Here is a 15,673-nt window from a genome sequence, read left to right on the forward strand (position 1 = left end):
AGATTGAATCACCAACAAGGAGGAGAGTGAAACTGAGTATTAAAGGATGAGCCTACACTCTTCACTTGCCTGGCTCCCAAAGCCCTGACACCCAGGCTAAAATCACTCTTTTCTGTACCATCCTTACCCTGGTCAAGGGATTGGAGGGTTTCTTTCTGGGGAAATGTCCCAATCCAAGAGTAAATTTCCATAGAGACTGGGACTTGGAAACCCTGAACCCAAAGGTTGAGTTTACACCCAGTCAACAAATCTGCTCACTCACCCATCCAGACCTTCCTGGGGGTGCACACTGCCTCATTTTGAAAATGAACAGAGCCAGACACATAAAATATTTTTTAAAGCCTCCAACAAGAAAGACAAAGATTAAAGGAGATGGAAAAAAGAAACTCAGAAAAAATAAGACCATTAAGAGAGAAAGGGAAAACTGAAAAACAAAAAAATATATGCTGGAAATAATGGCCGAAAAAAGTGAGAAAGTGAGCGACGATTAGGAAGGTTGGATGGCATCACCGACTTGATGGACGTGAGTTTGAGTAAGCTCCAGGAGTTGGTGGTGGACAGGGAGGCCTGGCGGTCGCCTGGAGGCAGGCCATGGGGTCGCAAAGAGTCAAACGACTGAGCGACTGAAATGAACTAAAGAGAAGATTTATGAAACAAAGGAGGATATTATTAAGTACAAGCGTGGTTCATAACACAATAGCTCTTGGAAATTAATAACTTGCACAAGAGAAATTAAAAATCAATTTAAAGATGAATATAAAATTGAAGAACTTTCTGAGAAGATAAAATAAATATATTCAAAAAAGGAAAAATTATGTAAGAAAACATCAATCTGAGTTATGGAGAGAATAAGAAAATAAAGAAAAAAAAGTTATTTCAAAAAAATAATACAAACAAATTTCTCAGCACAAAAAATAACCCAAAACTTCAATGATATCCGATCAAAGGGTCCGTGAAATACTCAACTGATAGACTGAAAAATAATCCAATCAAAATACATCATTAAAAGTGTAGCCCTCAGGGAGAAAAAAAATCTAGATATCTTTAAGGAAAACATCACCATATTTTAAGGATGTGACAGTCTTATTGGAGAATCTGAAGATAAATTAATAAGCATAAAGGGAAAGTAAGAAAACAACACAAAATAAGGCAATTACTAACTGCTGGAGCAGCATAGGCAAGCGAATGTAACTGATGCTCTACATCACTGAGCTGTAAACAATAAGTCTATTGTCATATAAACATTGAGTAGTGAATTAACACAAAAACTGTGATGGAAATATAGCAAATACACAAGGAGAAGATGAAGTGTGTTCGCTCCATAGAAAAGACAGATTGCATCTTTCTGTCATAAGAAATCACTGTCTAAATAATGTCTAAAGTAAGAAAATCTAAAAATGGCAATTGTTAATTGTCACCAAATCGTGTCCAACTCTTTGCAGCCCCATGGACTGTGGTCCACCAGGCTCCTCTGTCCATGGGATGTCCCCAGCAAGAATACTGGAGTGGATTGTCATTTGCTTCTCCGGGGGATCTTCCTGACCCAGGACTTGAACTCGTGTCTCCTTCATTGGCAGGAGGATTCTTTACTACTGAGCCACCAGGGAAGCCCCCGCCCCTAAATGGCAATACACAACTGTTATTTTGAAAAACAAATTTTAATGCAGAAGAAAGGTCCAAAAATGTTTCTGAGAGCAGTTAAGCGTGGCTGGGGTTGTCAGCTGCTGGTTTTATTTTCAAGCCTCAAAGTAGCTGATGCTTTTAAATATATATATACATATACACATGTATTATTTAGTTAAAAATTTTTAAAGAGTGTATGCATTGAGCAAGATAAATGTAGAAGCACTGTTACAGTATTATTTTCAAGACATTACGTTATATTAAGTGTGCTACAGAAAAGTACACCTAGCACAGTGCTGGTTATGTTGCTAGAATGACATGTTTGGGTATTTACCCATATATGTGTTTATGTCAAAAAAGACTTAAAAGTAGTCATGTAGAACTAGGTTAGCAACCCAATGCGAGGACTTAATACAGGTTCCATTCCTTGAAATGTTTATATGCACAATGTCTTCAAACATGACAGGTATGATGTTTAAATCTTTGCACACGTTTTAGTACAAATGTTTGTACAGTACTGGCTTCCCCAGTGACTTGGCGGTAAAGGATCTGCCTGCAGTGCAGAAGCCACAGGTTCAATCCCTGGGTGGGGAAGATCCTCTGGAGGAGGGCAGGGCAACCCACTCCAGTATTCTTGCCTGGAGAATCCCTTGGACAGAGGAGCCTGGTGGGCCCCAGACCATGAGATAACAAAAAGTCAGACTGAAGCGCCTGAGCACCCACACACCCACACAGTAAGTACTGTCCAAGAGTGTCTTGGCAGCAGGGACGGCGAGTGACACACACAGGTTTCGCCCCTCCCCAACCTTAGCACACTATGAGATACCCAATAAAAATCTTTAATAAAGTACTATGTCTAAGGATGGATGAATCAAGATACCAACGAGTTATGGATATTTTTAAATGTGATAAGAAAAGAAGGAAAATGATGGCACGTGCAATCATAATGAGTAGTAGCGATATAAACTAATGGGTTTTCCATGGTTTTCAGGTAAGGGAAACTGAACATGTTTAAAGAGAGAAGGGATTTCAAGGACGGTTAAGAAGAAAACATAGATGAGAAAACGTAGGAAGGCTGAAAGAGATGAGAGCCAGAGCAAAGGGCCCTGTGAGCTCCTGTGGCCTTTGCTGGGAGAGGAGGGGACACCAGCTGCCTAATTCAAGGACCATTCCCTGTGAAGGTGATTGTGGAGAATCGTGGGCAGTGTACCTTGGATTGCCTCAAACGTCACAGAGATAGCCACAAGCTTGTGCTTGAGAAGTGACAAAAAGGTAAAATCAAAGCTGGGCTTCGCTGAGAGCTCCGTTGGTAAAGAATCCGCCTGCAATGCATGAGACTCCCGTTGGATTCCTGGGTTGGGAAGATCCCCTGGAGAAGGGTTAGGTTACCCACGCCAGTATTCTTGGGCTCCCCTGGTGGCTCAGCTGGTAAAGAATCTGCCCGCAATGCAGGAGGCCTGGGTTCGATCCCTGGGTTGGGAAGATGCCCTGGAGAAGGGAAAGGCTACCCATTCCAGCATTCTGGCCTGGAGAATTCCTTGGACTGTATAGTCCATGGGGTTGCAAAGAGTCTGACACAACTGAGCGACTTTCACTTTCACTTAAAAACTAACGCTGAATCTTTCTCAGAATATCTCTAAAGCTTAGCTTGCCAAAATACCCACAGTAACAGGTAACAAATGCAACTTTCAGAAATGTCAACAAGGAGCTTTACTAGCTTGTTTGATGACTTCAGGACTGCCTGTTTTGAAAGACCACCCTAGATCTGTATTAAATAATTTAGCTATTTTGTCGTGATTCCAGACTCACTGTATAGCAATAAATCAGAAGTGGAAGGATCATGAAATTCAGACCATGCTTCTCTTCTTTCATTTAATCTATTGATAAAATTGTGCACTCATTTTGGATTAATATTAAACTCCTTAGAATTTCCATATTCTCATCCATAATTTAGAATTGGAATATGTTTAGAGTTCCAAGAGCTATTAGCTTTTAAAGCTAGAACCATACTATAAATGCACATTGTCAAAGAAATTCTATCAATAATGCCAAAATATGAAAAGGACACATGCAACCCTTTCAAATCATAGGTGAGAAAGATATAAAAGGCCATAAGACATACAATTTAAATGAAGGCATCATTTGGATTAAGGATATGATAACTAGTGAGAGAGAAAGTTCAATAAAATCTTTCCATGACTGAATATTGCAATTTAATGAAATGATTATTAATATGCATTTAAATGGAATATTCTTGAAGGTGCATATCGGAGACATCCTTTCACTAAGGCTGTGGTCTCTCAGTGCCCACACAAAATTGAGAATTGACGACATAGCCACTGATTAATGTAATGAATCCCTTTAAGTGAATGACATATGAATAGAATTAAACTCCTACAAAAATCAAATAATTGTGATATTGGACATAGTAGTGTATGCATGAATTTATTTCATTTGTATTTGAAAAAAATCCTGAATATTTCCATTGCAAATATTTAACTCCAAATTCTCTGATAATTTAAATATTTAATAGAAGTTTTATATTCTGAATTTCCAGTTTAAATGATGTAGAATGTGTAGGAAGAAGGTACTAAGTTGATTGAAACAGCCAACAAAAGGACATCTCTTCTATAGACTATACAAAATGCAGAGGGAAAAACACAGAAGAATAAAGGCTGCCACAGTGGCCAAGACTGGAAAGATAACCTATAAAAAGAACCAGAAAGTGATGTATTTATTTTTATAACAGACTAAACATATATTTTAAGCATGACATCGTGACAGAAACTGACAAAGGCTAGGTCGGCATCACTGACAAAACAGTTCACGTCACAGAATATCTGACTTGAGACAGTGTTTTGAACACTTACCAAGGACATGAACCAGCTTTACAAATCCCTTAGTGAGAAGCATGTGACTAACAGCAGGACTTTGTAATTTAACTGGGAATGAATTTTAACCAGATAGTAATATTATGGGTCACACTCCAATGTTCCCACATGATGAAGTTTAGAAAGCTTTAGACTATTTTTCTGTAACAGGTACAGATCATAGATTCTGTCTTGGACTATGTACTTCCTGGGTGCTCGGTAGACATTACCACATTTCTGATACACAGAGAAGATGAGGCCACAAAATTGCTATACTATCTCTTACTCTTACAGGGAACAGGTAAAAATTCCTTAGGGAAGTGATATTAATGGGCAATACGTTTTCCAGAATTTAACTATTTTCTGGGAAATAGAAATAAAATACAATACCCCACAGCAGTATGGTTTGGGGAGGTATTTTTAAATTTTAAAAAACAGAGCCATAAACTATAGCTATTTAAATAAGTGTATTTGAAAAGTCATTCATTTTTCTTAAAACATAACACATTTACATTTATGAGTATCATAAGTAGTTGATATTGGTACTTAGTATAAACTTTTTGGTACAGGGACTGCTTAGAGACAGACATGAAGATGTTCTTTTTGGTGATCAAGACAAACTTTTATCTTGTGAAAAGATGAGAGTCTGTTAAAATCCCAAATAAAATGAAGTCCACCCCAAACCCTATAAGCAAGACAGTACAGAAGGAAAAAAAGAAAGCCATTTGTTGAGCAAGAGAAGTGAAATAAACAGAAACTAATAAAAATGGGGGGAAATGTGAACGTTTACAACTTTGTCTTAAAAGTGCTTATTCAAGCTTATCCGTTACATTAGCAGAAAAGGAACAAAGACCATGATCTTGTCATCTAACAGGAATACTCATTAGCATATCATTAGCATGTGGCAAAGTTTACATTTTCCTCTTACAAGCACATGGCTTGGATGGGCATTCAACACACTAGCAATCTGTTCTGATATCATGTGTGGTTTAGTTTTGTGTATTTAGTATTCCCGAACTGTTCGTTCCTGAAATATTCTCCTCCAGTGGAACTCTTGCACATAACTCCATTCCCATAGACTCTGGAAGAAAAGCTGCCTCCTTGAAACCCTCAGTTAAGGACACACAATGAAATGCCTCGTTAAGAACCTTAATTTAAAGCAGCACACAGTTCTGTATGTCAGAGGTAATAATTACCTCCTTTAATGAGCCTGACTTTTCCCTGTGATGAGTAAGCCTCTCTCTGCCTTGTTTATAGTAACTCTGGATTTATTTCTGGCTTTCTTCAAGGGCTTTTATTTTTTAAAAATTAACATTATGCCTGTCTTCCTGGGGTCAAATTCTGCCTACTTTATACTCAAACCATGTGCTATTTAAACACTGTTAAAACCAATTACTCACATATTCCTGGGACATGCAGGGGGCTATAGACGTCATAGAATCCAAACCCCAGCTTCCAAGCAGAACCACAGATAAACTATGTCAGGCTGACAAGGGTCTACCTTATGATTTTAAATAATTTCCACATGAACTATATATATTCAAAATGTCCCAACAAATCTAAGCAATAAAATTGAAAGGCTCTTGAACAAATTGATTTTATAGATATCTATTATAATCTTAAGAATTTAAGAGATATTTTTCCAGTCGGAGGAGGGCATGAAGAGGAATGCCCAGGCACATGTGAAATTACCTAACAACTTGCTTTAATTATAATATTAAGTAGTTTGTGGTTTGCTCAATATGGCTAGATCTTTTCTCCATTCTCTCTGCTAAACCCTAATATTCTGCTAAAAGTTAATATGCATTTCATACAAAATAACAGAATTCTTTAGTTTTTAGATGCTGGGTTTAAATCACATAATATAATCCCTTTGATTTACAGATAGGAAACAAGTAACAGGACATTGATCTGTCTGAAGTCAGATGGTGTGGATGTGACAGAGGCATAGCTGGAATGCAGGTATTTGGTCTTTGTATCCAAAGCTCTCTACTAAAATCTGCCCTTGTTTCTGGGAGAAGAGAAAATCAATTATTCTTTCTAACGTGTTTGTGAGATACATGCCATCAGGTCAGGTTCACTTAAAAGTTTAACGATTGCCTAATTTGAAACAAGATCCAGGTCATTCATTTCTTACTCCTGACACTGGATCAGATCCAGAGCCACTGAGGCTCGGAGAAAAGCTGCGAGAGTGTGAGTGGACATGTCATGGAAAGCAAAGGGCATCATTAGACCTGAACTTGAAGAACACAGAGAAAACACAGGGGCACCCAGTCGTGGAGTCTATCGCAACTGTCGCCAGTTCCCGCCATAGCTGCTTTTGTGACTGTAGAGAAGACTTCAAGGCTCGGTGTTGTGTTTATCAGTTTATACTTGTCAAGGCTTCCCAGGAGGCTCAATGGTTAAAAAAAAAATCCACTTGCCAATGCAGGAGACCTGGGTTTGATCCCTGGCTCAGGAAGATCCTCTGAAGGAGGAAATGGCAACCCGCTCCAATATTCTTGCCTGGGAAATTCCATGGATGAGAAGGTTGGCAGGCTGAAGTCCATAGGGTAGCAAAGAGTCAGACAGGACTGAGTGCCCATGCGAATACACACACACACACACACACACACACACATACACACACTTGTAAAGTAAGAATGGAATTGCAAAATTGGACAGCAGTTTGCATTAAAGTGACCTTAATCCTACCCCTCTCCCCGGCCCAAAGCTAGATGCAGATGAAGTAAGCTGAGATTCACCTTCCTTTGCTCCTTTGGGATTATTCTTCATATTCAACCACACGAAAGTTTCTACATAGAAAGAAAGTTTATTCTTTAAGCCTCGTGAGTTGACACCTACCTTTCCAAAATTCCCCCTGGTTTTTTCACCAAAGTGTTACATCAGTTTCCAAAATGGTTGCTTTTTCATTTTTTTAATTTTTTGACCATACCACATAGCACATGGGACTTTAGTTTCCTGTCCACGGGTCAAGCCTCTGTCCCCTGCATTGGAAGAACAGAGTCTTAACCATTGGACCACCAGGGAAGGCCCAGGTTTTTAAATTGCATTATTCTACTACTAGAAATTGAAAACAACACTTCTAAATCTCTTAGGAATATAGTCTTCATTTTAAATTTTAAAATTTAAAATCCAATACAGAAATTATTCTATCTCAAAAACATTTCATTTTTAAATCTATATACTTCAGGTTCCAAGGTCAAATAAAATGTAAAGTGAAAACGTATAATGGAAGGTCCTTGTTTCCTGCACCAATCTTAGGAATAGCTAATCTTTAAAAAGAATTTTATCATAGTTTTTATCAATGTATAGTTGATATATATTACATTAGTTTCAGGTATAGAGCATAGTCATTCAGTATTTTGACAGCTTATACTGCATTAAAGGTTATCACAGGACTTTCCTGGTGTCCAGTGGTTAAGAATCTGCCTGCCAGTGCAGGGGACATGCATCCAGTCCCTGGTCCAGGAAGATTCACATGCTGCAGAGCAACTGAGCCAGAGCAGCACAACCACTGAAGCTGTGCACCCTAGAGCCCAAGCATGGCTGATCTTGACCACACCTTCAGAGTGCAGAGGACCAGGATGCTAGAAGTTGGGGTTTTATGAAGCCTCCAAAACATTCAGCCAAATCTGTAAGGTTTAGAGTAACACTGCCACTTCCACATGCAACTAACATTAGAAATGTACAACTGTGCAATATGGTCTCTTTTATTAGCATAACATTTACACTTCTCTGGAAATTAAGTAACCAAGTTAGCAGAATATTAAATACTGAGTTGCACCGTCACTGGCTGACAAAAAGAAAGCGCTCTTTCACATTTTGTTTGGGACTTAGTACCTACTTCAAGAATTAGCACCTGACATTCATTGATTTCTGTTTTTTTTTAATCATTCTGTTTCTGGCCAATGGAAGAACAAAGGAAGGATAACAAAGACCTGGAGTTATTAGGACTGTGTTTGAAACCCCATTCTGTTGCTCCCAGCTATAAAACCTTAGGAAAATTTTTAAGCCTCAGTTTCTTCATCTATAAATTGTAGATAAGAACCTAATCTATAAGACTGCTCTGAAGCATAAATGAAGCAGTTGACATAAAATGGTCAAACACAGTTTTTTGGCATGTGGTCAAAACTGCTTCTGAAAGTTACAGCGCAAGATGAACTTGAAAAGGAGTGGTAATATCTATAATCCCAATAATTAGAGTATGTATGGTAGCCTTTGTTATTTCAACAACAGGATGTTTGTGAATCTAAAGAGAAAGTATCAAATCTCATTCCTTCCCTGCATGGATTTTGAAGGCAGCAAAGTCAAGCTATGTGAATTCCTGCAGCGATTTTTGCCTGGTTTTTCAACTTCTTTTCATCTGCGATGATATCTAGTTGAATTCTTATAACTTTGGGTTATAGATTGAACCTAAATAAATTTGAAATAAATACACCAAAGTGCAGTCCTAATCGCTGAGTCAGAATCATTCACATCAACTGTACTTGAAGTATGCGTTCCATCAGAGCCTCGTCCCAGGGTTTATCATCTAATAAATTAATAGATAATTCTGAGCACCTAGTCATAGGCAAAAAGTGGTCATTATCAGTGCCCACATATGGCTGTCTGGAATCTAGATCATATATATTCTTCCAGAGAAATTCAAGAACATCAACTAATACACTAAGATCTCAATATTTATTAAACAACAATAAGTTTTCTAGAATTTAATGGCAGCTCTTGACATCTGACAGCAGCCTTGAGAGTAAAGTTTCATTGAGATCATTCAGACTGGATAGTGACTGAACTCCATTAAGGCCTCTCTAGAAACTCCTGAGGTCCTGTCAGGCAGGTATGGAGACCTACTTCTCTTGCAGAAGACAAATCTGGCAGGTAAGCTCCCTTGCTTATTAAACCTGCCACCTACCAACCTGGAGCACTCTGCCTCTTTCTTCTATGTTTTTCTTTTTTTTAAGATATTTTTAATGTGGATCATTTTTAAAGTCTTTAGTGAATTTGCTAGAATATTGTTTCTGTCTCATGTCTTGATGTTTGGCTCCGAGATATGTGGGATCCTAGTTGCCTGACCAGGGATCGAACTCACAGCCCCTACACTGAAAGGCAAAGTCTCAACCACTGAACCTGCCTCTTTTCTTTGATCTCTTCCTGCCCTGTTTTTCTAGGAGCCAGTTTTGAATTTCACCCAGAGAACCCCTGAGACCTCGAACTCATCCTAGGGCCAAGAATTCCACACTTCTGGAAAACTTATACATATGGATATTAAGAAAGTATACACAAGAATATCCACTGCATGAGAAAAAGAAAAGCAAATATCATATATTAACACATATATATAGAATCTTTGCCAACAAAAGTCCATCTAGTCAAGGCTATGGTTTTTCCAGTGGTCATGTATGGATGTGAGAGTTGGACTGTGAAGAAGGCTGAGCGCCGAAGAATTGATGCTTTTGAACTGTGGTGTTGGAGAAGACTCTTGAGAGTCCCTTGGACTGCAAGGAGATCCAACCAGTCCATTCTGAAGGAGATCAGCCCTGGGATTTCTTTGGAAGGAATGACGCTAAAGCTGAAACTCCAGTACTTTGGCCGCCTCATGTGAAGAGTTGACTCATTGGAAAAGACTCTGATGCTGGGAGGGATTGGGGGCAGGAAGAGAAGGGGACGACAGAGGATGAGATGGCTGGATGGCATCACTGACTCGACGGACGTGAGTCTGGGTGAACTCCGGGAGTTGGTGATGGACAGGGAGGCCTGGCGTGCTGCGATTCATGGGGTGGCAAAGAGTCAGACACGACTGAGCAACTGAACTGAACTGATGGAATCTAGAAAGATGGCACTGATGAAGCTGTCTGAGGGCAGCCGTGGAGATGCACACACAGAACAGGTGGGAAGAGGCTGGGATGAATTGAAGACAGCAGCAAGGAAACATATGTATTATCATACGTAACATTAGATAAGCCAGTGGAAATTTGCTACATGGCATAGGGAGCCAAATCTGTGCTCTGTGACAGCCTAGAGGGGAGAGATGTGGCGGGAAGTGGGAGGGAGGTTCAAGAGGGAGGGGCCGTATGTGTACCTACGGCTGATTCATGTTGATGTATGGCAGAAACTGACACAGTATTATAAAGCAATGATCCTCCAATTAAAAATAAATTTAAATAAATTTTTTAAAAGATAAACTTGAGGCTTTTTCTGGTCATAAACAAACAAACAAAAAAAGAATATTCCCTCCATGATTGGCTGCAACTAGAGAACAGACTCGCGAAGGAGATGACCTGGACCACAGTTCAAGATCAACACCTACAAGCTCTCTGAGCGCGGGCAAGTTTCCAACCCTTCCGTGTTATAGCTTCCCCATAAGAAAAACAACGTGAGTGTTATTGTGAGGATGAAATGAGTTCGTACGTAGAAAACATTTTTAAAAAGTCTTCCACTGGTAAGGGCTGCCTATCACTTTTAATCATCTTACGTATGTAACCTATCCTGGTTCTTTCCCCATACCAGTGTATCCATACAACATCACCGAATATGAATGTATTTATACATCAGAACCTCATTATCCCTTGTTCCATTAGGTCACATGGAAAAAACTCGTTTTCTAGTCTTCAAGCTTCATTTCAGCTGAAGAAAAGTTTCTTCAACAAAAGCTTTAAGCAAAAGCAGGTAACAGAGTCTGGGATAGACCCCATCTTTCAGAAGTCAGCATGACATGGTTAATCTACATCAAGGCCCCCAGATACCGAGGGTAAATAGAAATAAGCACCATTAAAGAAAACCAGATGTACCGATTCCTAAACCTAAGAGCTGGAGAGATTAGAGGATGATTTTCACTTTTTGAAAGGAAACACTCTAACTTTCAAAAAAATCATAGTTCCCTTACTTAATTTAACATGGGATCTGGTTTACAAAATGCATGCACACACATATATGATTTGCCAGAGACTTTTAGAAAGTGTACAACTCGGCGAGGAGTTTTTTTGTACTTTGGATTATTTATTTTGTAATTACTAAAATAATAGAAAAGTCTGAAAGAGGAAAAGTACATAGATATAGAGTAAAAAAGCAAGTTTCTCTTAACCTCTTTCCTATTCCCCGATGATTCTGTCCTGGCATTACACACACGTACACACACATGTTCGTTTACATACATACGCTTCGTTTACATATATATATACATATATATAAACATATATATATAGTTATGTATATATACATAACTATATATATTTAAATGCACATAGGATGGCAATGTTCATTACATATGTATAGGACCATTTTTTCTTTATTTTAATGGTATAATTAGGGTTTATCTTTTTGTGTGGACTATGTCTATAAGGTACAATTCTGAATTTTTATCTACGTGTGACCCAGTTATCCAAATATCATTTATTAAACGACTTTCCCACGGATTTAAAATGCCATTTTTATCATAGTCATAGTGTCTTTCTGAAACCTAGTCTATTCTATTGATCTATTTTTTTATTTCCATGCCAAAACCACATAATTTTATTTATGATAGCTTTATATTATATTTTGATAGCTGTAGAAAAAGTTTCCCCTCATTCTTCTTTTAAAAATATCTTGCCTACCTCTATGCTTTCATTCCTCCCTATAATCCTCATAATTTACTTATAAAGTTCTCTAAAGTATATTTTGGAGATTTAGATTGGCATTTCTTTAAATTTATTGATTTATTTGTAAAAGTGGAATAGCTTCAATATCCCAAGATATATTGTAAGAAGAAAAAAGTGAATTAGAAAGTATATATACCTTTCTTGAATGTTGAATGCCAAAGAAAGGTAATTTTCTAAAGATAGATAAGGAACGGTACTCATTTTTATTGTGAAATAAGAAGGAAAGGATAAAGTGAAAAATAAAAGCGCAAACAATATAATGCATTACAGTTTAGCAGATTTGATTTAAGGCAAGTCTCTTCTGCCCTGTCTGGACCCAAATGTTCTCATCTATTAAATAAGCAAGTCGGACAGGATATGGTCTAAGATCTTTTCCAGCTCTGTATTCTATGATGCTCCTATTCTAGCAGGACAAGTTCCTGGGCCAAACCAAGCAGCGCCAAGCAGTGATCCCGACAAACTTCCTGCCTGTCTAGGTTCACACCTTATTTTGGGAGAAAGGTAAATTCGTTGCTCTCTGAGCATCTGCAGACTGGCCAGCCAACATAAAGAAAGGTATTGTCAATCTGATAGTTCTCTTTAGAATACTGAGGCTCAGAGGTGTTAAGTAGGTTTTCCAAGATCACACGGCTAGCAAGAGGTGGAATGTCATTTTCATATCAGATGTGTGAGTCTGATTTTCTTTCCACCGTGTGGTTCAATTCTGACTGATGGGTGAATTCATCCATAATTCAATAAATGGATGAATGGATGGATGGATGGGTGGCCAGAAGGATAGATGGATGACATGATCGCATTTCAACTACACTTCCTCAATTCAAAATAGAGACACTTTCTAAGAAAAAGAAAATAGACCTTGTTTTAGAATTTGCTTTTTCCTCCTCATTGTAGCTAGCTTTTAGAGGAATTAGTTTATAAAAGCAGTGAAAAGGATGAACTTAAACTGACTTTAAACTTGTATGGGATAAAGACAACAAGAGAAGTCATTCTATGCCACTTCATATCAGAGAATTTGACCAATAAAATAAGTGTTATCAGTATGTTTTATTTTCCTAATTAGAATCGACTTTACCTATCTTACATATCTTATTTATAATAACACAGTGAATGGTAGCTTTTGAAGAATTACTTCTGCAAAATCTAGGTAGGAAAGAAGAAATACATTCATTGGAATGCTGCTGCTACTGCTGCTAAGTCGCTTCAGTCGTGTCTGACTCTGTGCGACCCCAGAGACGGCAGCCCATCAGGCTCCCCTGTCCCTGGGATTCTCCAGGCAAGAACATTGGAGTGGCTTGCCATTTCCTTCTCCAATGCATGAAAGTGAAAAGTGAAAGTGAAGTCACTCAGGTGGTCTACTTGACAGTTACACAGTCGTGTCCGACTCCTAGCGACCCCATGGATGCAGTCTACCAGGCTCCTCCATCCATGGGATTTTCCAGGCAAGAGGACTGGAGTGGGGTGCCATTGCCTTCTCCGATTCATAGGAATAGTTTCCATTTATTATGAGTACCATATGCCAACTATTGTTCTGAATCTTTACATATATATTAATTCATTTAATCCTTATTAAAACTTATAAACATTTTTTATTCTTATTTTACAGACAAAAAAATTGGAGGAACAGAGATCATGGTGATGAAGGAGACTTCCCTTTGCCACACACCTAGATAACAACAGGATATGTATTTCTCACTGACTGTAAGAGAGATCCTTAAGAATAAAGACTGAAGGTGAAAAATTGGGTTGAAACTGTCACAAAATATGTAGGTATGAGGCAGAGCTGGCTTGTAGGAGGAGGTCTTCTATGTATGAGGAGGATTTTTACGGAGAGAGTTCAGAGAAAAGGCAAAACCAACAAAGAATGTGTGCCTGCTGTGTGCCGGCAACTGTTGTGAGCACTTATTAAACATGACTTTATTTAATGCAGATGGAAACTCTTCAAGTAGGTATTATCACCCTTACATCGTTGTTCTTGTCCATGGGGACAACAGTCGCCAAGAGTCGGACACGACTGAGCCACTGAACTGAACTAACTGAACTGAATTGTTGTTGTTTAGTCATTAAGTCATCTGACTCTTGCGACTCCATGGACTACAGCCCACCGGGCTCCTTCATCCATGGGATTTTCAGGCAAGAACACTGGAGTGGGTTGCCATTTCCTTCCCCAATCTTTATATTAGCAATGGCTTAATGGGAGAGAAGTTCTGTAGTCGTGGCCTAGTGGTTAAGGCAATGGACGTGAAATCCATTAGGGTCTCCCTGTGCAGGTTTGCAACCTACTGGCCATGGAGCTTTGATTTACTGGACTTCCCTGGTGGATTAGACAGTAAAAAAAAAAAAAAAAATCTGCTTGCAATTCAGGAGACCTGAGTTAGATCCCAAGTTTGGGAAGATCCCCTGGAGGAGAGCATGACAACCCTCTCCAGTATTCTTGCCTGGAGAATCCCATAGACAGAGGAGCCTGGCGGGCTACAGTCCATGGGATCACAAAGAGTTGGACACAACTGAGTGACTTTCACCAATAGGAGAGAACTTAAGAAACATCCTCAAGGTGTAGAACAATGTATCATAAGCTATTGTTCGTATTTGTAAATAATAACAAATGGAAGTATAAACTAATATTTTGTTATACCAAGAATAGAAGAATAAACCAAAGATGACAGATAAAGGTGAGAGGTGGAGGAAATAGAAGACAGACTTCTTGAATACACCTTATTCGGCAGAATTTATCCTGGAATCATGTAAATAGTTTACATAATCACGAACCAAACTTAGATGTTAAAAAGCAATCTGTAATCTAAAGCCAAATGAAACAAATGAACCTAAATAGGCAGCAAATTGACCCAATTTTAAAAACAGGAAAATTTTCAAGTAATTTTTAAACACAGTTGTATGACTGTAGATCCCTAGTTGAAGAGAGCCTATAGACAAAAGTGATCATGAAGAAACCTATAAATGTTTACTTACAATAATCATAGCAGTGGGGGTAGGGTTGGTCCTGCCATTTGAAATTGCACACGTGTGTGTTCAGTCGCTTCAGTTGTGTCTGACTCTTTGTGACCCCATGGGATTTTCCAGGCAAGGATACTGGAGTGGGTTGCCATTCCCTCCTCCAGGGAATCTTCCCAAGCCAGGGATTGAGACTGAGTCTCCTGTGTCTCCTGCATTGCAAGCAGATTTTTTTTACCACTAAGCCGCCAGGGAAGTCCTATCTGAGATTAATGTGCATAAATTATGCAATAAAACAAATCAGTATTTAGGTTGGCATTATTGGAAACTGGAATTTTCATTGTGAGTTTCAGATGTAACATTGAAAATTGCACATAAAAAAATCTTGGAATCCTGAATTTGACTTGGAAATATCAGTATTAATTTATTGAACATTTTACCTTTTGTTTCCCTAGCAATCTCCACTGAAAATGCCTAGAAACCATCACCAACACCAGAGCAATAAGCACCATTAGTGAGCAGATTACTGCAGCTAGACACTGTCACACACTAGAGAAAAAAAGAAAAAAAAAAACAGCCTCTTTGTAGAAATGA

This window comes from Bos indicus x Bos taurus, chromosome 23, assembly GCF_003369695.1.
Source record: "Bos indicus x Bos taurus breed Angus x Brahman F1 hybrid chromosome 23, Bos_hybrid_MaternalHap_v2.0, whole genome shotgun sequence".
Classification (NCBI taxonomy): Eukaryota; Metazoa; Chordata; class Mammalia; order Artiodactyla; family Bovidae; genus Bos; species Bos indicus x Bos taurus.